The 20,953-nt window shown below is 41.3% G+C and overlaps 1 long non-coding RNA gene across 5 annotated transcripts in view; it reads left to right on the top strand.

Moving 5' to 3' along the window:
- Positions 1 to 878: 878 nt before the first annotated feature.
- The window catches only part of LOC119718601 (uncharacterized), a 62,627-nt gene continuing 42,552 nt past the window's right edge, over positions 879 to 20,953 (top strand). For all 5 annotated transcript variants that reach the window (XR_005269707.2, XR_005269706.2, XR_005269708.2 and 2 more), the window contains exon 1: positions 879 to 1,348. This is a non-coding gene — a long non-coding RNA (uncharacterized lncRNA). The remainder of the gene's footprint in view (positions 1,349 to 20,953) is intronic.

Raw genomic sequence — 20,953 nt, forward strand, 5'->3', positions numbered from 1 at the left:
CCTACAGTGTAAGACTAGTGGGAATCAAGGTGAATGCAAATTAGGTGCCAAGTGGCTGCATTCTGTTCCTGTTCCACTCAAGATCTGCTCAGATCTTAAAGATCTTAAATTTCTTGGAGCAAGAAGACTGCTCTTGTAGATGCTACTACTTCTGGTGATGGCTTTGCATGAAACATTTAATGTAACTATTGAAATGAGTAGTACTGTCTTCCATATACATATGAATTATCACTGTTGGGAGAAGTGGGTTACAGTGGGGTAAAAGTCCCATGTGTCTAGCCTGTGTAGCATCCTAAGCTGTTGATGGTGTCATATGCATAAAAACTCATCCATTATCTGTGTAAGGTGACAGTAGTTATGCTGCATCCACATCTTCACAGTGAAAAATGCAAATGATTTTCAAATTACAGTTATAGAGCTGCTTAGTAATAACTCTCAAAGTTGTGCTGAGAAAGTAAACGTGTTCATACATGGTACTAATCTATCTAAATCCCTAACGCCTGAAAGAGGCTCATTAAATTAAAAAAAAAAAAAAAAAAAGCATTTCTCTGTGGTAGTTATGAGTAAGCAAAGGTAACACACCTCTTGATTTCTTTATTTCTGGTTTATGCTTAAGTGCTTCTGTCAGCCTCCCAGCTCGCCTCAACCAGTGTAACGGCGAGGACCAGCCAGCAGAGGTTACCACAGCATTTGGATAAAAGCTGGCGTCAGGCTGGCAGATGGCCCTTTAGAGCTGCATTTCACTCGGTATGAGGCAGGAAAGCTTAGAACAAAAGTCACTACAGTGCTCCAGGAAAACGCGTGGTGTGACCAGCCTGGAACCACTCCTGCATCTCGGGTCGTGGGCAGCCAAACCCACAAAATGGACTCACCTGGGAGGGCTGCCTGCGTTTCTGCCCCGTTGGCCTGGTGTGTTTTTGCTGTGTGCTGTGCAGGAAAACACCTATGGTAATAGGGGCAACCTGACTGATTTCCACTGTGCTAAATAATAATAAAAAAAAACATCTGACCGTCAGAGCAGGGGCAGCTGGAGGCAGGCGCCGGGCCGTGGTCCTGTCACGGAGGCACCACAGAGCCCTGCCCCGCCCCGCCCGCTTCCCGCCTTTTTCCCCCTCCTTCGCGGGCAGCATGAGGCGAGCCGGGCCCCGCCATGGAGGCTGACGGGCAGGGCGAGGCGAACCGGGCCCCAGGTGGAGGTTGTGAGGCAGGACGGGGTCTCCTCTGACCAGCTTTCTGTTACTCAAGGAGCTCTGTAACCAGCTCCAGAGCACCGAGTGTCCTTTCCCCCTCTGCGCGATGGTGCGGCCGGCTGGCTCCTCCATGGCAGCTCTGACTGGAAAAAAACAAGGTAAGGCAGCGTGCCCTTTCAGCGGTGTCTCGGCAGCTTGAGGTCTCACAGAGACACACACCAGCAGTGCTCTAACCTGTGTCAACACTGAGGTGCTGTTTTATTTCAAAAATATTTTGTGTACGCTCACTTGGAGGCTTCCCCAGAGTGACTGACTACAGCTGAACTAGCCTGCTGTGGTGTTTCGGTTAAAACAAGCCTATAAGCCCGTATTTTGAGGTGGAATTAAGTGCTGACCTCACTGGTCTCCTATTGAATCCCTGGTACACCGGGAGCAGGCCGCATGCTGCAGGGTGAGGCAGGCAGCTCGGCCCCTCACAGCTCTGTTTTCTTCCTCCCTTTTCCCATCCGCTCACCACAGAGAGCTCTGTTTCTGCTTTTTAACTTCCCACCGCCCTAAACCCGCTTCCATTTTTCTTCAATCAGCTCACTGGCTGCTCTGGTTTCTCATGATTTTTTTTTTTTTTCCTCAAGGCCTTTGTATCTTTTCTCCTGTCCCCTGTGTTGCCTTGGGTCTGTCTCAGATGCAGTTATTGAAGGTTGCAATAGAATAGCAGAAATCCTCACTCCTAGAGGAAATGTTGCTTTTCTAAATCAGAAAAGGTATTGTAGTACTCCCCCTTACTTTTGAGGCAAAAGGGTATCTATTATTTTGCTCCGTTTTCAATTTCTCTTCACCCAGCTTTAATCTGGTGCTAGCTATAGCTTTCAACTCTCTTGGTCTGCCTTTGCGTTGAGTATTTATACAAAATTTCAAAGTATCGCAGTTGCAATACACATTAAAAAGCATACCAACACCTAACCTGAGTTTTGTGTGAGAAAACTGGTACTCTCCCTGGTACCCATGCTGTCAGCTGGTCTAGGAAGCAGAGCCTGAACTTTGCTGCGTTTGTCCCTAGGAACTCGGCAAACCCATCTCTATTATATGGGGTTTTGCTTTAGTAAGCATATGGTTACTTTTTTTTTAGCATCACTCTATTTGAAAGTTACTGAAAACTGGTAGAAAGCTTCACTGAAGAAATCATTTGGCCTAATTATGATATCCTAGGTTGCTGCCAACAGCATGTGAGGCTTGTTTACAGGATAAATATGGCTTATGAAAAAGGAAAGTGTACATGCTATCTGGTCTCAATCTTTCATCACGAAAGGCTTATATTTAGCATTTGTTGCAATGCCAAAATGTCACCAGCATTGGTAATACGTTTGTTTTAGTAGTTACTTAATTTTTTTCAGTTATCTCAAAGTGAACCCTGATGAATTGAACTCATGGACCTTCGTCTCATTGCATGAAAGTCCAGCCCTATGCTGAAATGTAATTCCATAAAAATTTATAAACAATGATCTCCTCCTTTGCTTAGTGACACTTATAAAGACTAGTTCTTAGTACTCAACACGCTTTTTTTCCTGTCTTACTAGTCTGTAAATTGAAGCTGGGCTCTGTCTGGATTACACACGTTCCTACTGATGAAAGATTTGCAGTTGGAAGTGAGATGATTTAGTGATGATATGTGATCACAAACAGCAGCATTAAATGCTGCAAGTTCTAACCCCAAGTGTTCAGCAGTTGCAAGTGTGGTCTGCTTCTCACACCGTAATCAATTTAAAAATAAGGGAGAAATTGTATTTGTTTATTGTCTGAAGATGGAGTACTGAAGTTGCAGAGTTCTAAGTTCTTCTCTACAGCTGTAGAGGTCTCATTTTCCCTTCTTATGTAAAAAAAATAGGTTTCTGTGGCCACCTCACTTCAGCAGCTGCTACTGGAAAAGAAGCAACAAATGAAAACCATGGAAAAAAAAATGTGAGAGTTAGCACCAATGACAGCCCTATTATTTCTGCATTATGAGTGAAATAGAAATCAAACCTATAAGGACTTTTTTCTGTACAGTAAATGGAAATTCCTTTAGTGTTTTTTGTTTGTTTATTTTGTGAAATAGAAATCAAACCTATAAGGCCTTATTTTTTTTCTGTACATCAAATGGAAAATCCTTTAGTGGTGGTTTTCTTTGTTTTTTGGTCATATACAGGTTCTATTCAGCTACAAAAAATCTGTTAAGGAGCTATAATTTTTATAAAGTCAAATTTTCTGATCCTGAGTCCTACAACTCAGAGAATGATGGTGGCAGGTGGAATTCCTTTGACATTTAATATGTGCTGTAAGTTGGGTAAAGTCCGAGAGCTTTGGACCTCATCAGGATTCTCCTTGACTTCCTGCCAGCTGGCACGCAGGTAGGTTCCATATGAAGAGACGATATATTCTGTCCTCAAAACAGGGCTTGCAGTGAAAATGCTGCAAGGAACCAGGCTATTTAAACAAATTAAGCTATCTATTTGTGAGCATCAGTGAAACATTTTGTGATGTTACACTATATGCACTTGTCACAGTTCTGCCACATCAAGGTTAGAGTGGGAAGGTGACTAGCTGGCAGTCACTTAATCAAACAGAAATCTTGATTTTTCAGGTAACCCAGGCAGGGTGAGGCTTGCACGCTCCATTGCTTTTAACAACCAGATAATGAATATGCTTTCCAGAATTCGTGTTTCTCATAGTGGAAGTAGCAGCTGCATGTGATCTGTGTTGCTGTCAAAGGAAAGTGAGATGTAGTTAATTCAGGTCTACACAACAAAGATGTATTGATCAGGGCTCTCCTTGCAGTGGTTGGATATCTGCAATAGCAGTGGCTAGGACAGTGCAACAAGCTGGGATGGCAAAACCAAATATGCATTGTCTTAATACTGAAGGTGAGAGGGCTTATCACGTAGCTTCAGTGAACATCGGCAGCTCTTGAGTGGTTCTGTGCCAGCCTTCAGAGGGTCTGTAAGATAACTAAAATCAAGTGAAAATGACACGGGTTTTACATGTCATTATAAGTATGCTTCATTTGTAGCTATAGGGTTAATCTCATGGATTCTGTATAAACAGCTTGCAGTGGATCAGTTCCATGTGATTGTAAAAAAGAAAAAAACAACTGTTTATGGCATCTGGATGAAGTTAACTGAGCTGCTTACAGAGGTACTGGATGTTGCAAGAATTATATGGGGTGGATGTATACATTATGTTTCCTCTGCTCCTTCTGTACTAGTAGTACTTGGATGGGGATGTTTATGTGCTACATATTTAGTAGTTTTTGTATTGCAGTGCGTTTTTTTTAAGGCAAAGCTAAAAATCCTTGTACGCTGGTTTTGTAATAAAAACTGTAATTACTGTTTTTATTTCTGCAGGGGTACCTAAATTGCTGTCCGTCTTCCCGCTTTTTCTTCTTGCCCGTTTCCCTTAATAGCTGTAGGTACTTTTCTTTTGTTCATATGTTGTGCAGAAGAAAAATGGACACCAACAGGTTTGCTAATTACTATAAAATTCTTCCCAGCCTTGTTCTGTTCAGATCATACTATTAGCTAAAGTAATGGAGTGCAATGGCATGATGACTCTCACGCTTTTCATTATATGAGGTTTTGCTGGTGCAATATATTACTGGGATTGTCTTCAAGGGCTGTCACCAATAGCTTTTGATTTTCCACACCTGCTGTTTTCGTTTTATCTCAGTGTTCCTTTTTAGCTGCTACAGTAATCTTCCTTATCTTTCCTAAATGACTTTTAAGGGCACAGTACTGTTAGCCCTTTGCTTCCTCAGTTCTTGCTAGGAACTAGCAAAGCTGAGTGAGCATTGGTGTGCTGAATACCTCGAAGGACAGTCCTTTGACCGGTGTCAGTCCTCTCATTCACATCAGTGGGCTTGTTCCTGTTAGTTTTCTAGGTGCAAAGGCAAGGTCTTTACCCTCACTGCATCATTTTGCTCCTGATTCCTGCTTTTCCATCCTCGATGCAACCTATCAGGACTGTCAATGTCATCTTCTTCAGCCGTATTTACTGCAGCATACTTTGTGTCTCATCACTGTGATTATATTAGCTCCAGTGATTGTGCTTTCACCTCATTACTGAAATAAAGTTAACGTTAATGAGAGTCATGCAGCTAAACCTTTGCTCACCTCTCTGGAAATTTATTCTAATGATGAAAAGGAGATGCATGTAGATCTGTTGAAAAGCGAGCTGGCTTTTTTTCCCCACCCCCATCTAGCTGCCTACCAAGTCTGGTGTTAAATAAAGTATTTTGTTACTAAGTGCAGATGATGCAAAAGAATCCAAATGCATTATAGAAGATTAGTGACAAATGATATTGGTTAAGCACTGATCTATGTACTGGTCTGCTGCAGAATTCTTTTATGACCCAAATTTCTGTGTTGCTGCTGTGTCTGTAAAGGCTTTCTCATATCAGCCTCCCACAATGAATTAGCTATCAGGCACTTGGAGATTCTAGGGGGTATGCTAGGAAAGCTGAAGATATTATCTTGTGTAACAGTAATTGCACCTATAAATGAGATGTAGCATTGAGGGAGAGATAGAAATTGTTTACAACAAACACAACAAGGCTTTGAGCTAAAAGGAGAAATATATCTAGATAAGCAAAAGTTAATGAGATGAGACAAATGTGCATGATGCATGTGCTAAGCAAAGAGGCTCATGAGATCTTTTTCTGATCAGAATTTAGATTTACAAGAGCAGTCATTTTACCACTGCTCGGTGCTAGGAAAGCCACTCAGTAGAGGTGGGTCTTTTTGTTTGTTTTGCTTGGTTTTTTTTTGTGAAATACTAGAGAACAAGAATTCTCTTTTCATTAAATCCTCATACAAGCAGCTACCATGACATGGTTCCAGTCCTGTCTGCTGCAGTAGCAGAGGTTAACGAGAAAGATGGTAATATTGACTAAAAAGAACACATCCTCTGAATCAAACTTATTGTTTAATTTTTTCCTTATATGTCTTCTCCTCATGTATTAAACTGAACTGAGCCTGATGTAGTTTAAGATGTCCAAAGTGGTTCTTGCAGAAAATTTGCATGTATATTACAGAGTTTTTATCAAAAAGGCAACATGTTGTTTGCCCAAGACAATGTTGTGAACAGACAAACCTCTTGTTTTCAAAAGGATAAAGATATGTCTTGCTAAATAAATACCCCAGGACTGTACAGTGAGTAGCATATTTTAGACCCCAGAATGTTCACAAATGCTTGCTTCAGGCTTTTAAAGAAAAAATAATCCAAGAATCACCAAAGCCTGGTGACTGAGAAGAGGGAATGAAATACAGTGCTGTAGTGATAATCATGTTTTGACCTATTTCAGATTCCAGGGTGTAGAAGTATTTTCTCTCTCGTACAGGTTTGTGATTTTTACCAGAGTTCACAAGGCAGTGTATGTAGCCTTGTCGCCGAAAGAGCAGCTTTCTAATAGGAAGGTTGTTTAAGTTAGCCTTTTCAAATGTCAGAATCCTAAACAAAATAGATAAAGTTGGATAAAGGTAACCCTTTACAAAGGTTGTGAAATAACATTATCGCCCTTTGGCAGAGGGAGAAATTGAAACACGGTGTTTAGGAGACATCGTTCTTGACAGGCGATGGAGCATGTGCGGGTTTGAGCATAGCATTTAAACCTGGCCCCTGGAATGCTGTCCTGCTCTGCTTTCTGGAGATTTCTACGTTCTCTTTCTGAGCTTCTAACTGTAGACATGAGTCAGTGCTATCTCCAGGCACAACACCGCAAGCTGTTTTGGAGTGTATCAGGTTCAAATGTGACTTATGAAGTAATTTGTATCGTATTTAATTGGAGAGATTTTTATAAGACCCTATCCTAAACCAGCTTTTGATATAGACACAAACAAAATGAAATAGCTTCTTTGTAAGAAAGGTGGATTAAATCATTTTCAGCTTGTTTCATGGTCATTCCTACTGCTCCAGCAAGCACTTTGTTTTGAAAATAGTCTCTATCAGCTGCAGGTATTCACTTCGGTTTGCTTTCTTTTCCTTTATGTGCACATCCCCCTCTTCTCCCACCTGCTTCCCAGCTTGGCTTTTCCTCATCTCGGTGCCCAGGAAATGCCAGTGTCTGGTTGAATGAGCTCTGCTATAAATCAAAGTGTCATCACTTAGCTGGTAGAAGTGATTTAATTAATGCGTCATGCCATCCCCGGAGCCTCTCCCCACCTGACTGCTAATCAACCTTCATCAGCAGGAGAAAAACGTAGCCCTTCTTAGAACTGTGCAGGAGAGACCGAAGGAAAGACAGTTAATTGCAGCTGCAGAGATCAGTCTTGTCACTTGTCTCTAATCTGCAGGCTGTTTCTTGAAATACTGCTGTCCAGGTCTCTTACAAGCCATGTTTAACTTAATTCATAGAGAAATTATCTTGTATAATATCAGCAATCACTTTCCATCAAAAATGTATTTGGCAGATGAGACATTCAACAGCATCCTATTGTGCACTTACGTATTGAAGTAACTTTTATGTCCTGTTTTAATTGGAATGGGCAGTTTATACATAAATACTTCCCAGTACCATGGATGCATTTCATAGTTTGTGCTGTGCAGTTACCGCTGCAGGTCACTGAGCCAAAAATGCTCATGCCAGTATGAAATTACAGGGCAGGTATCATTAGATACTGGTATCCTTTGTCAGCTGCTGAATAAATAGCTGGTGATACAGGTACATACATTTCATGCTGATCGTTTCTGTGCAAGCCAGAGCACCATTTCAGTTTGGTGTCACCACTTAGTGTGGGTTCTGTAGTGATGGGAGAATCAGCCTCCATCTATGGGATGACATGAACAGAAGGAGAGTTTAGGGCATGTTGTATATGAGATTATTCATATTTATGTAGGCAATCAAGATAATAATGGAAAACAGCACTTGAGGGAAGCAGTGTTTTTATGGTATGTATAACACCGAGTCAGGTAGTTGGGACACTCCCAACTACCCAATGACCACGAGAAAGATGCACCACTAGTTTGTATCTAGGTTTGCCCCAGCTATAATGTTGTCTGCTAGAGAACAGTCTTATGACAAGTTCCTGTCTCTCCTGAAATAACCAATTGTACCAAAGCAGGTGGGCCTGCACCACCTTCTACAAGGTTCAATAAGATGAACAGCCATGCACCCGGAGTTTTACGGTTTGCAGGCCAGTGGGATGACAGCAGTGCTTTGTGATAGTTAATACTAGTACCTTAATACTGCAGGTACTAGGGGGTAGCTCTCTGCTTTTGGAGCCTAAGACAGTGTCTCAGTGTGGCTTTTGGGTGGGCCTCGGAGTGGGAGAGGAGCTTGGCCCCGCTAACCTAGTGCAGGTTAAAAGCTGCCCCAAGATGTAGGATGTATGAGCTGGGTTTGGCTGTGCCATGATGGGATACTTCCAAATACTCCCAAACAGTTTAGGATGAAGCCACCTGGCCTGTGTGTACGAGGCATGGTCTAATTCTTCCTGGGAGGGCCTGCCCCAGAGCAAGCCGACCGCACTGCCTTGTCGTGCTCCTCACCCTGTCTCATGGCGAGCGATGCGGGTGGGTCAGCTGCAAGCTCTGTGCGGTGACGCTAACTCAGTTTCAGCTCTGCATTGTCTCATGGTGTGCGAGGCGGGTACCCGGAGCCACAGCCGCAAGGTTGGGTGCTCTGCGATCTGACCAGAGTAATTGCCATTATGGTTAAGCAGCTGTTTCCTTTGTAAGTCCATAATTTTGAGGGTTTATTACGTGGACATAAAAGTCCTCTCCAGGCAGAGATTTGGCAGGCAAAGCCTAGCCAGGGAGCTGTTTAATCCTTTGTTAGTTTGTTTGGTTTTGCATCTGTTGGGCAATTTTTTTTTGGTGTTTTGTATACTAGGCAGCAAAAGATACAACTGCAGTCATTTTCAGTTGCTTACCATTATGGTCTGTATCGATATTTATTTTATTGGTGGTCAGTTATGATTTCTTTGAAGAAATAGATGTATATTACTATATTAAAAGTACTTACTATGTAAACAAATGCAGTATTCAAATTAGCAGCTTTTTCTGACACTTTACTGATCTCCTTGCTGAATACATGTGCTTTATTTTAGTTAATTCCCACAAACTGCTGCTGTGTGATTGCTTATTGCTGGTTCTGTTGTTTTGTACTAGGGCACTCTGATGATTCAGTAGACAAAGACAGTGTTCACTGCATAGCTTTGCTGCTATTTTTATTCTTTCCCCAGCTTTCTTGACAGAATTGAAAATCTGGAGCCAAGCCGCATAAATTCTGCCTCTTCTTGGTGATTTAAATTGAGAACTTTTAAGGTGGTGAAATTACTGTAATGTTATCCCAATACAACCGGTAGCAATTCATGGTTATTGAGGAATTTTTATTTTATTTACGAGAAGCTGTTGAATATGACACTGGTAAATTTGATCTCTGAAGGGAAATGTCCTCAGGCTTCCTAAAATTCTACAGCATCCCTTATTTCTCCTGTTCAAACCACACCTGAGCTAATTTAAAAGCAAGATGCACTGATACCCATAGCAACTGATGCCAAATAAAACTGTCTTCCTTTGTAGGATTTTGCTTCGGGCACCAGCCTGAATGGTTGGCCTTGTTGTAAGGATTGTGCTGCAGGTGAGCCAACGGAGCCGTGGTGTAGCAGACGGTTGGATACAAGTGGATCTTGTTGCTGGCAAGATGCTGTGCTTATAAATGCTACACCTGTGTGTTGTGGTTTCTTTCCTCGTAAAAAGCCTTGACAATATCTGATGACTTAAATCTTATTTGTCATCTGTCCAGTTCTCATCCTGCATTGAAAAGTATTTTAATGGCTTCCGTAATGAACTTCTTTACAGAGGGGAAAGGAGCTGTGGGTGTGTTTTCATCTCACGCTTTCAGGTTGTTGTAGCACTCCAGCACTGCACTCTGTGCAGGTCATGGCACTGGGAGGCAGGAGCTGTGTGAACTGTGCTGCCCTCTGAAGTAGGAATGGCAACTTCTACAAGCCTGGGCTAGCTCCCAAGGAAAAGTTGTGCTTCCCGTGCAACTGTTCAGTTCTAAGAAGAGGTAAAAGGATTAGTTCTTGTATATTGTTACTCTCACTGCCTTTAGGCTGGGACAGTGTGACCAGAAGATGTGGTGTGAAGGAGCGAATGGAGCTGTGGGTATGCGTGCCTCAACCTCCTGCATGCTGTCAGACTTCTTCAGCTGCATCTGCTGCTCCTCCGCTAACACCTCATGAAAATTGGCTGCTGCACAGGAGAGCAAAGTTTGGCTTTTTAGAGCAGGCATACCAAAATTCTGTTATTGCTACCATGACAAATACAGTGTTAACCAGGAAGTTCATAAGTACTTACTAATTTAATTGTTTAATATAAAAATGTCTCATTAACACCTATCATTTTTTCCCCTACAAAATTGCTTTTTGATGAAATTAAAAAGCTAAGAAAAAATAAAAAATAAGTTTTGATTTAAGAATATTAGCTTCTGGAAAAAAGGTAGCCAAATGTTTTAATTTTGATTTGATTAGAAGACTAAACCATTAGAAGATTTTTTTTTTCTTCCTAAATTTTTTCCATGATACAAAATTTTTAAAATTACCACGGATAATAACAAAAAAAAGTCTTTTTTTCAATGAAGAATTTTCAGTTAAATAGATAATATGCACTTGAGAGAGGATTGGATTGGGGGCCTGGTAAGAAAGCTGCCCTTTCTGTGGGGAATGGATGAGAAGGACTGTCATTTCTGAAAGTATCAGAAAAGCTGTTTTTTTGTTTTTTTTTTTTTTTTACTCTTGTGTCTGCCTCTCATTCTCATTTCTGTGTGTGTATTAAGTGGCTCTAGCTGAGCTTTGTGTTGAGATGTGTCATTGTGATAAATCACTTTTACTTGAGATTATATTTTTCCTCCAAATGAAGCTGCCAGCAAGACACATTTTAGCAGTTGCAAGTGGCTGCAATGTTCTCCACTGCCTGCCCTCCCCGTTCAATAACTGGAGCACTTTGCTTGTAGCGGACCGTGTTTTCTAATGGGAGGGAAAAAATAACAGGGTGACAATTAACAACTGTCAGCACTGGTCGAGGGTCTTTGTAGATGCAAGTAAATCTTTTTTTTTCCTTTCCCTACCTTGTATACATTCAACGTATTTACTTGTATATACTCAAGTCCTAGGCTCCTTATAGTATTATCCAGTGAAAGTCTCCAAGATTCCTATGAACCATACAGAAGTTAGGAGAGTTGCTCCATATCAGATGATAGACCCATGGTAGGGCTGTGAAGGAGAATCATCAGTTGTTTCCTCCAGCCTTGTGAACCCACATCATCAAGTTCAGGCACCCGATGTGTTTTCTGTACGCTTACCAACCTCCATTTACAAATAGTTTTGCTCTTTTGTAATCACTTCAGAACTGAAAAGCTGTTAAAGTTATCTCATCTGTCTGATGGTCAGGGAACCTTTTCTTAATATCCACTCTAAATCTGTTCCTGATTGTTTACCACTTCATTGTTATGCTGATATTGTCACTGATCTTACCCCCTAAAAGATTCCAGTGTGAATATAGGGGACACCATACCATATCTGTACTAAGAAAGGAGTAAAAGAACATCACTACAGTAAAAAGCAAAACAAAACAACGTTCTTTATCTTCGTTATTTTCTAAGTGCTAGCAACTGGCAAATGTTCACCATAACATTTTTTTCTGTTTTGCTTTAAGAAGTCTTATCAGGGACATAAAAAGCATTACTAGATTTGTTTTGATTTTGGCAAATTGTTAATGGATTGTGACACTTCTGAGAAAATCAATTTGATGAACTTAAGAGGTGTCAGCTTAAATGCAGTCCAAGTAACGAATAATAAGTTTTAGACTCTGATAGCTTTTTGGTGTGTCTGATAGTCACTTGGTGGGTTAGAGTTTTGTCCTCGAAGAAACAGCTGGTCAAATCCCAGCTGGAACCATCAGGCTAATTAAAGAAATTAGAACTAGTTCTTCACAGATATGTAAAATAAAATGTCTCCTTCCAAAGGTGGCTGGCTCATCAGGGATAAGGTTAAGTCACTTGGTGAAATGAATGCTGTTACTGCTCAGGCTGCATGAGCAATATGGACAAACAGAACACGAGTTTATCAGACACCCCAACTGGTTCCTCCCTCTCAGGACTTCTCTGCCTATTGTCCTGCTTTGGTTTCTTTACTCGAGGATTTCTGAGCCCATTCCCATTTTTGTTTTCACTCAGATTTATACTTTCAGATGAATTCCACATTTTGCCCTTGAAATGCATTAATGGAAAGTCATTGAGAGTGAAAAATCTTTGATTTTGTATTGCTGTGTGAAAGTCAGAGAGCCTCAGAATTCATTTAGTACTTCATGGTGCTGGTGGGTGCTCAAAGCCATCTCGATTTACGATTTTCTGTGTTTCTTCTTTTTTCTTTAAAGAGGTCTGAGAAAACATGAACATTACAATAGGTCCCATTGAAACCTCTTTTCTGCGTATGACCTGGATATGCACCAGGCATGCACTTCTATTTTTCTGGCTGAACGTCTCATCTTTCAAAAGTGAATTCCTTTAGAAAAGGAGGGTAGAACAGGCTGTATTTTCAAAGTTCATTTCCAGATGTTAATACCCAAATCTCTAATTATAAGACCCCTGGTACAGTCAGCCTCCTATGAAAGTCAGTCATCTCCTAGAAAAATACAGTATTTTGTCAGTGCCTTGGATAACTACTAAGGCAAGCATAGTAAAGGTGATGGATAGGTGCTGTTATGGTCCCACGATGATGAAGAGTGTGGCTTGGTCATGAAGGAGACTCCTGTTCCTCTGCGGTTACTTGATGAACACTTTTAATTATCAGCACTGTCATTTGCATAATGGAATTGTACAGCTGGCCACGTGCAGAGAATGGAGTTACCACATGCTCTGTCAGTACTCATGCATGGGGAAAATAGGTGGAAGGATGCTGGCTTTGAGCAGGGGAAAGTAAACAACTGCACGTTGCAGAGGTAGGGACAGGAGGAAGGGGTTAACCGTACTCAGCTATGGAGCTCCTTGGCAGCTCCAGCATTACTCAGAAAGGCAGCAATTTGCTGGCCTGTGTTAAGAACCACTTTCTGTTGGTTGCAGGAAGGTACTTCAGGTAAACTGTCTTTTTTTTCTTTTTTTTTTTTTTTTTTTCCACCCTCCTCTTCTTCCCCTCCTCCCCCTTTTTTCCTCTTCTCCTTTTGAAGTTATGGTTCAAAGCTTTAAGCATGGGGAATAGCTTTTTGACAGAGATCCAAGCATCTTAATGTAATGGTCAGCTGCACTTTGATATCCTGTGGTTTTGGCTTTGGCTTCTGCTTGCCTGTAGCATAGATGAGCAGACACTGCATTTCATATTCTCATGTACCAGCATACGCTGAAATAAGAGCAGACTGTGAGAAAAGATGGATGACTGCTTTACCTTGAAGGCTATAAACACAGCTGCGTGGATCAGCAGATGGCAGACTACTGCTAGCAATGGGCCACAAACAATATGAAATGTTCCTCTTCTCTGTACCGTTCCAGATGGGAGGCCTCTAAAGGGAAAATAGAATAGGTTTGTGTTGCAATGGTCTGTCCACTTTCTGCCTTCCATACACTTCGTTTGTCCTTCCCTTCTGGGGAACGCTTTTCCCTGGTGACACATGATTTAAGATGAGCACAGACAGCCAAGTTTATTGTATATGCTCTTTTATGACTCTTTGACATTGTAACAGATATCACCCTCTTTAAACCATCACCAGTCTTAAATGTAGAATGAGACTTAATAAATACTGTAATTTCTAACACAAGATAGAATTACAAATGAAGCTTTTGGACTGCAGAGCCATGGTCAGGGAATGACATTGAGAGAGAAGGAATGCATCAAAATTAATCTGCTCCATCTAGGGCAGTTGGAGGTTAGCTGCTAGTGCAGTGAAAGCAAACAAGAATGCATCTTTCAAAGTGGCATGATATTTGAGTAAGTTCTAATATTGTCCTCTTGCTGAGGACATATAGTTAATTCTATATAGGACAATATAGTTAATTCTACATCAACAAAAACTGTACCTTAGATGCAGATTTGTATGAGTGAGTGGGTGTGCTGGTGCATGGGAGAGCATTGGCAGCTTAGGATGATGGACTGTAAGAGAATCAAATTGATTTTGGGGTTATAGAAATTGACCGTTTACTTGTGACTTCATGGCATCAGGTATCAAGAGTTTCCTTGTGGGAATCTCTTTCTCAGTGATGTGAAGAAAGAGAAGTGAAGTGTTGTCTGTCAGCATGTCTTATTTGGCTAACCGCTGCCATCAGCAGACCCAGCTTGCTCCATGAAATACCTTGGTAATATCCTGCTAGTGGTGTGCTAGTAATTGAACTACTTGTCTGATTGTCTTCAGTTTCCAGCTGAGGGCTCACAGAAATGAATCATGAACTCTGAAGAAGGATTTGGGAGGTCAGTCATCTTAACAACAAATCCCTTTCCCAAAGGGCTGCTGTTATTTTCCAGATAAAACTTTTTTTTTTTTTAGGTCTCTTAGAGCACTCTATAGAAGAATTTTCCTCTCTTGTACAAGAAAAATTATGAATTAGTTTTGGTTTACATTATTCTCTGCTTCCCAAGTGCTTAGCAAATGAAACAGGCAGCAGAGGATGAATATTCTCATCAATCATCTTATGTTTGTGTATGCTAGGCAAGACCTAAAAATCCTTTTGGAGTGGAAGGGGAAAACCCAGGAGGATTTCCTTTACGTTACCTCAAAAGTAAAGGCTTCCAGTTAAAGCCCAAGACCCCATAAAATGACTTTGTCAACTGGCTGCATAGCGGCATAAAACCAGGAGAGGCTGCCAACATGGATGGTTGTGTCTTTCAGCGCCGACTGGGTCTGTTCTTCCGACTTCACAGCAGACATTCAGTTCAGGGCTCTGAAAAATTTTGGAGGGAAAGCTGGGCAGCCACCAAGGGTTATTGGGAGTTTTAACATCACATAAGCCGCTGCAAACACCTTACTCTAACCACAGCCAGTGAAGATTTTCTGATGTAAGAATGTAAGCAGACCACTCACATAAATTATTTTCCACAGAAAATTTCCTGCTAATCCTCCCTTGTTAGATAAAACAAACAAACAAAAATAGGCTTTCTTTTTTTAGAATGGTTTCCAAGTTTGACCAACAGTATCTTCTTGAGAACACATTTTTTGGATGGCTTCTTGGAGTCAGAATCTCAACAGATACTGAGGAGGACTATATCATATGAATTTACACCTCGTCTGGAATCTTCACTGTTTTGACACAAAGATAACACCTACATGATAGCGTCTGGAAAAGGAGGTTAAATGTGTGATTTCTGCACAAAATGCAGTGTTAAGGAAACTAGTTGTTGAGAATGACTGCATCTTGCAGTGAAACAAAAATAATAACTGGGTATTCTAGAATTTGCTGTTGAGATTAACATGCTAAATCTATTAATGGCCTGGAAAAAATGGACCATAAGCTTTCAAAATTTGTGGATAAAAGCTATGGAGCTTGTAATATCATGCAAAGATAAGTAAATCATGGGGATGATGACTATGATAGTAGATGAAATTTAATTTGGCTACATGTTGAGTGCCACATGCAGATAAAAATGATCTGAGCGTTTTACGTGTGGTATGCTGATGGACTTCAGAAGAAAATACTGAGCAGTCCTTGTGGATATTTTATTCCAAAAGATGTCTCCCAAATGAGCAGAAATTGTAGCATAACAGGACACCTAGGAGCATTGTACGTGGGACAGAGACAAACTACTGCTCAGAAAGAGCAGGCACGTGTTGGAAAGGGTTGCCCAGGGAGGTGGTGGAGTCACAGTCCCTGAGGGTGTTCAAGGAAAGGTTGGACATGGTGCTTAGGGACATAGTTTAGTGGATGACATCGGTGGTAGGGGATGGCTGGACCAGATGATCTTGGAGCTCTTTTCCAACCTTAATGACTCTAGGATAGTTTGAACAGGTGGGCACTGTGTCATCACATCATGTTCTCACTTCCCTCTTTTGCGACCTCTGGTTTCCCTTTAGTCTGGGATTTACTTCTGTCTTACCAAACCTGTGTTTTAAAGTACTACTGCTACTGCTCTGCCTTCTCTCTCATCATTTACACTGCCAGTGCTTTTGGCACCTAAATAGCTATAGATGGCATGAAAATTTAATTTGTGAGGAAAAATACATGTTACAACAAGTGGAGCTTTGATACATGAATTCATGACCATCAGTTCCTGCCTTGGGTATAAAAAGCTGTTTATCTACCAACACAGCATCTCACTGCCTCACTATGTTGATTTCCCAGGTTCACCAACAGAGCTCAAGCTCTCTTCTTCGTATGCATCATGTCTTTTTTTTATGCCTTAGCCACTGGGCATCATCTTTATAGGTTCACAGAATCTCCCTGTCCCAGCGGTACACAGCTGTTCTAGAGTCGTATAGGAAAACAAACTTTCCCTAGAGCTGGGGAAAAACAGATTTGTTCCTGGTGAGATGATGATTCTGAGCTTTCCATTTTTAGAACCAAGTTATAAAAAACTGGTTTACATTGCTCAGTTTGTTGTCAACTGCTCATCACACTGCCAAATACACATTTGCTTTTCCTCTTTTGCCCTCATATGCTGCTGAAACCCTGGCATTTTAGCCTTTTAGGGACATGAAAATTGTACAAGATACAATCCTAAAGCAATTAACACTGCCTTAAATACAAACTTGCAGCATGTTCCATAGGCAGTTTGTTGAAAATTTGTAGTAAACACAGAAGTTTCCTTTCATTTTATATAACAACTTCCTTTTTTTTTTTCCTTAGTGCTATTCTTAGGTTACTTTGTCATGGATGATGAAATATTTGTTTAAGAAAATGTATTTGTGTACCAATACCACAAACTACTAAGGCTTCATAGCTAGCGATCTACTTCTTGTGAATATTAAACAAAGCCCTTGAAGCTCTGGGGCTTCCTCAGTTCCATTAGTTTGTGCTGCCCTGGCTTAAAGCAGTCTAGGTCTTTTTTAGTCTCAGAAGAGCAGCAGTAACAGAAGTTCCACGGTGACAGGCACTGAGCTGTACTAAAGTAAGCATGGCAGGGCCTGAACCACCAAACAGCTAAGAACAGTAAAGGATACTTTAAGATTGATTTCACTTTTGATACTAATTTTGCAAGATGAGTGAGAAGATAGAGTCTGAAACCAGAGCACGTGTTCTTTTATAGGTAAATTTGTCTTGCAATGAGAATGGCACTAGTAGTCCTCTAAATTCAAACTATTTGTGGTAAAGCGATTCCTTAGTGCTTAGAAAGAGAATTCTTCAAACAGTAAGAGTCAGAAGTACCTGTAAAAACAAACAAACAAAATGTTCGGAATGCTGGTAAAAATTGCCGGGGTGATGATACTGCTTTAAAGCCCTGGGTCAGCTAGTGATGGTACAGCAACATATAATAGCAAGGGTGAGGCAGTCCTGGGATACAGGTTGCTCTGAAGGTACGTAGCTACCCTTAACAAAAAGTGAGCCAGTTTTGCAGTGCCCAGCTTGTGAACCAGTCATTTGCAGGACCCAGAAATACAGTAGAAGTAGGATTAGTTTTAATTGCTGCAAACCAGCTAATTTTGGAAATGTGATTGAGGGATTTGGCTTGAAGTTTTATAGCCACTCTTCACCTAAAAGAAAATGAGCTGCTTATTGCCAGCCAGATCTGGTTAGGGGATCTGGAAAACTGATAGCTCCAGGCTTGGGGGAAAAGATCCCAAAATGAGTACCTAGCTGTAGGGGTTTCTGCTCAGGCCATGGCTGACAGCAGGGGATCATCCAAAAGTTCCCTACCAGCTGGCAGCCTGAAGCTGAGACAGCTCCTCTGCTGAGCAGCCAGCAGACTCCAGCCAGAAAGGAGGGCTCTCTCGCTAGCACAAGTAGCAAGCACTTTGTGGAGCGAGATCTGCTCTCGTTATCACTCAGCACTTGGGATGCTCAGACCGGCAGTCCCCACAAACAGCTGGAACTCCTCCTAGATAAAAAGTCTTCTTCCAGCAATCCGTATCCAGCCACTGCATGAGAAGTGATCTTGCTGTAAGTGTGTTTATTACGAATGCAAGGCTTAGCTTCCTGAGCAATCTTCCCCTCTCCTGTTCAGCCGGCAGGCAAGCACATAATTTCCCTGTACAGAATCTTCCAGCAGTTAATCCAGTGTCCTGGGTTATTTTATGCTGCTTGACTTCAAGTGCTCTTAGCTTTACTGAACGTGCCTCTGCCGTCTTAAGTGTCTGCACAGTACAAAAGTTAAATTCCAAAAGCTGTTTTTGCTGTGCCTGCTGCAAATGCTTGGATGTGTTCCAAGTTCTGCTCTGGCATTTAAAAGGGATTTTCCAGGATGTTACAATTCACCCAGCACTATTACTGAGCCAATCCAAAAGCCTTGCTGCCTTCAAAGATACACAACTGCGTGTAGTAAAAGTGTGTTCCAAGGCACACAGAGCACCGAGCAGACCAACGCAGCCAATGGCTCTATTGGCACAGACATAAAACCATCCAGAAGTGCTTTCTCTATGCCACTTTCAGGCCGTGTGAGCTATGCAAAGCTTCAGTGCTGTGCTGTGTATAGGAGTTTATGCGGCAGATATTCTTGCATCTGTTCCTGTGTGTCTGTGGCCTGTCGAGGGCTTTTCACAGGAAGAAGGGACATCCACTTCCTTTCTTCCCGTAATGCAGAGTATCCAAGCCCAAACATGTGGATCCTCCCCACAATCTCAGTGGTTCATCGGAAGAGGAAGAAACAGAAGAATGTGACATTACGGGGAGCACTAATTAGAGAGCAAAGGATGGGTCTGTTTCTGGGGAAGATGGCAGAGCAGTGTGTCCGTAGCGGCAGTGGTGTGATATTAAACAAAACGGAATGACTAAATATTAAAAAGAAAAAAAATGGTGGGAGGAAATATATTTAGTGATTAATAATTTAAGTAGTCCTGCCCTGGACAGAGTGCTTTCCTATGTCTAATTTAAAGCAAATGCATTTTGTAATGGACAGATTGACCCTACATATACAAACTGCTGAAAGTGAAGTGAAATAGGTACCGCTGGAAAGATGAAACAAAATGAACTAGAATCGTTCTGCACAATGGCAGACAGGTGTTAAATTGCATTGTTGCAGCCACCGAAAACTTAACATAAATCAAAGAAAGTTGCCTTGTATTTGTTCTCAAGGTCCCAGTGCTGGCAATTTGATACAAATATAAACTACAAAGCTTTCTGGAAAGACATCCTTTGCCAAACACAAGGTACTGGGTTCACATATGAGGTAAGTGGCTGGAACATAACTGTCTCTGATTTTAAAGGTCAGATAAAGTTATCTAACAGTATTTTTCTGGCCTTAAACTACATGAATTCTGGCAAGGCTGAGTGTCTTAAACACGAGAGCTTATGTGTATAAGTAGGTTTCTGGCTGCACACAGTTCCCCATCTGATGGGTGGGTGGTGTTGTAGCCTCTTTAGCTGCGTGGTTGCTTAAAGTGAGGGTTTGGGTCCCCCTCAGCAGTGCTGCAGGTTCTCGTGCTCCATTTAGAGGGCCTTGCTCTGGCTTATATAAGGCTGCAGTCCACTGTGCACTGGTTTGTGATTGAATTGCTGGTTATGTAATGTTAAGCTACAAGTGTTCCATGGCCTAGTAAGACTAGCAGCATGAAGAGGAGTAGTTCGTCAGGACAGACCGGCCGGTTCTCTAAGATATAATTAATTAAGTGCTGACAAGCTCAGACATAAAACTCATATAATAAATTAGTTGTGCTACCTGAGTAAGAAGGATGAACTCTGCCACAGAGGCAATTATAGAGAATTTCAGCCTCAGGACCACTTCCACACGTTCATGGGTGTGGGGAATCACATAAAAATTGTATGGGTCTTTAGCAAAACTGAGAAATTGCTAACATTAAAACAGCTGTCAATTTTTCAGTCCAAGTGAAATCTAGAATGGCTGTTGCAATAGCACCTGGTTTTGATAGGGCTCTCATGGCTTTAGAAGCAGAACAGCAAGGATGGAAATCCATTTAGTCTGCTCCTATGGAAGACAAATGGGCTTCTAATTACAGATTTGATATTTAAAAAAAAAAAAAAGCACGCAGCAATCTGACTACAAGGTCTAAGTTTCATAAGCTTACTTCTTCAGAGGTGAGAAATATTCTGGTCTGATCTGAGAGGTTTTCAAGCCCTGCAACCACCACGGTATTATTTGCTAGTTTCTCATTTGTCTTTGTTTATTGTAATTCTTTCTCTGTTTACATCTCTTCTGACCACATTCAACTTGTATTTAGCATATCTGTGTGTTTATGTTGGAGGATGATTCTACTGATACAATCAAGATAAATTATTGGATTTGTCTATCTTCTGTTTTTAAAAATCTGTCGTTTCGCTCTTAATATACCAAGTCTGGAATGATTTTCTTATTGGTTTATGCTGTAGTTTAGCTTGGATTATTGGTGTTAAAGTAATGAAGCTATGTAAATGGTAGGAAAAGACATGAAAGAATGAGATGTGTCAAGATCAGCAACATCTCTATTGGATAGTGTCACTGAAATGCACCAGTGTCTAGGGGAAAGCAGGTGACAGTGGAAGTAGTGTGCTGTGAATGTGATCCGTGGGCAGAATCTTAACCATGAATCTGGGGCAAATGGCTACTCAAAATTAAATGTACTGTCCAATCTCCAGTATCAGAGCAGATGGAGCTTTGGCTTTTTAGATCTCAGCCAAATAATCTATATGCTAAACAAAAGTGTAAGTGGCAGAGAAAAAGATG

This window comes from Anas platyrhynchos, chromosome 16 (genome assembly GCF_047663525.1).
Source record: "Anas platyrhynchos isolate ZD024472 breed Pekin duck chromosome 16, IASCAAS_PekinDuck_T2T, whole genome shotgun sequence".
Classification (NCBI taxonomy): Eukaryota; Metazoa; Chordata; class Aves; order Anseriformes; family Anatidae; genus Anas; species Anas platyrhynchos.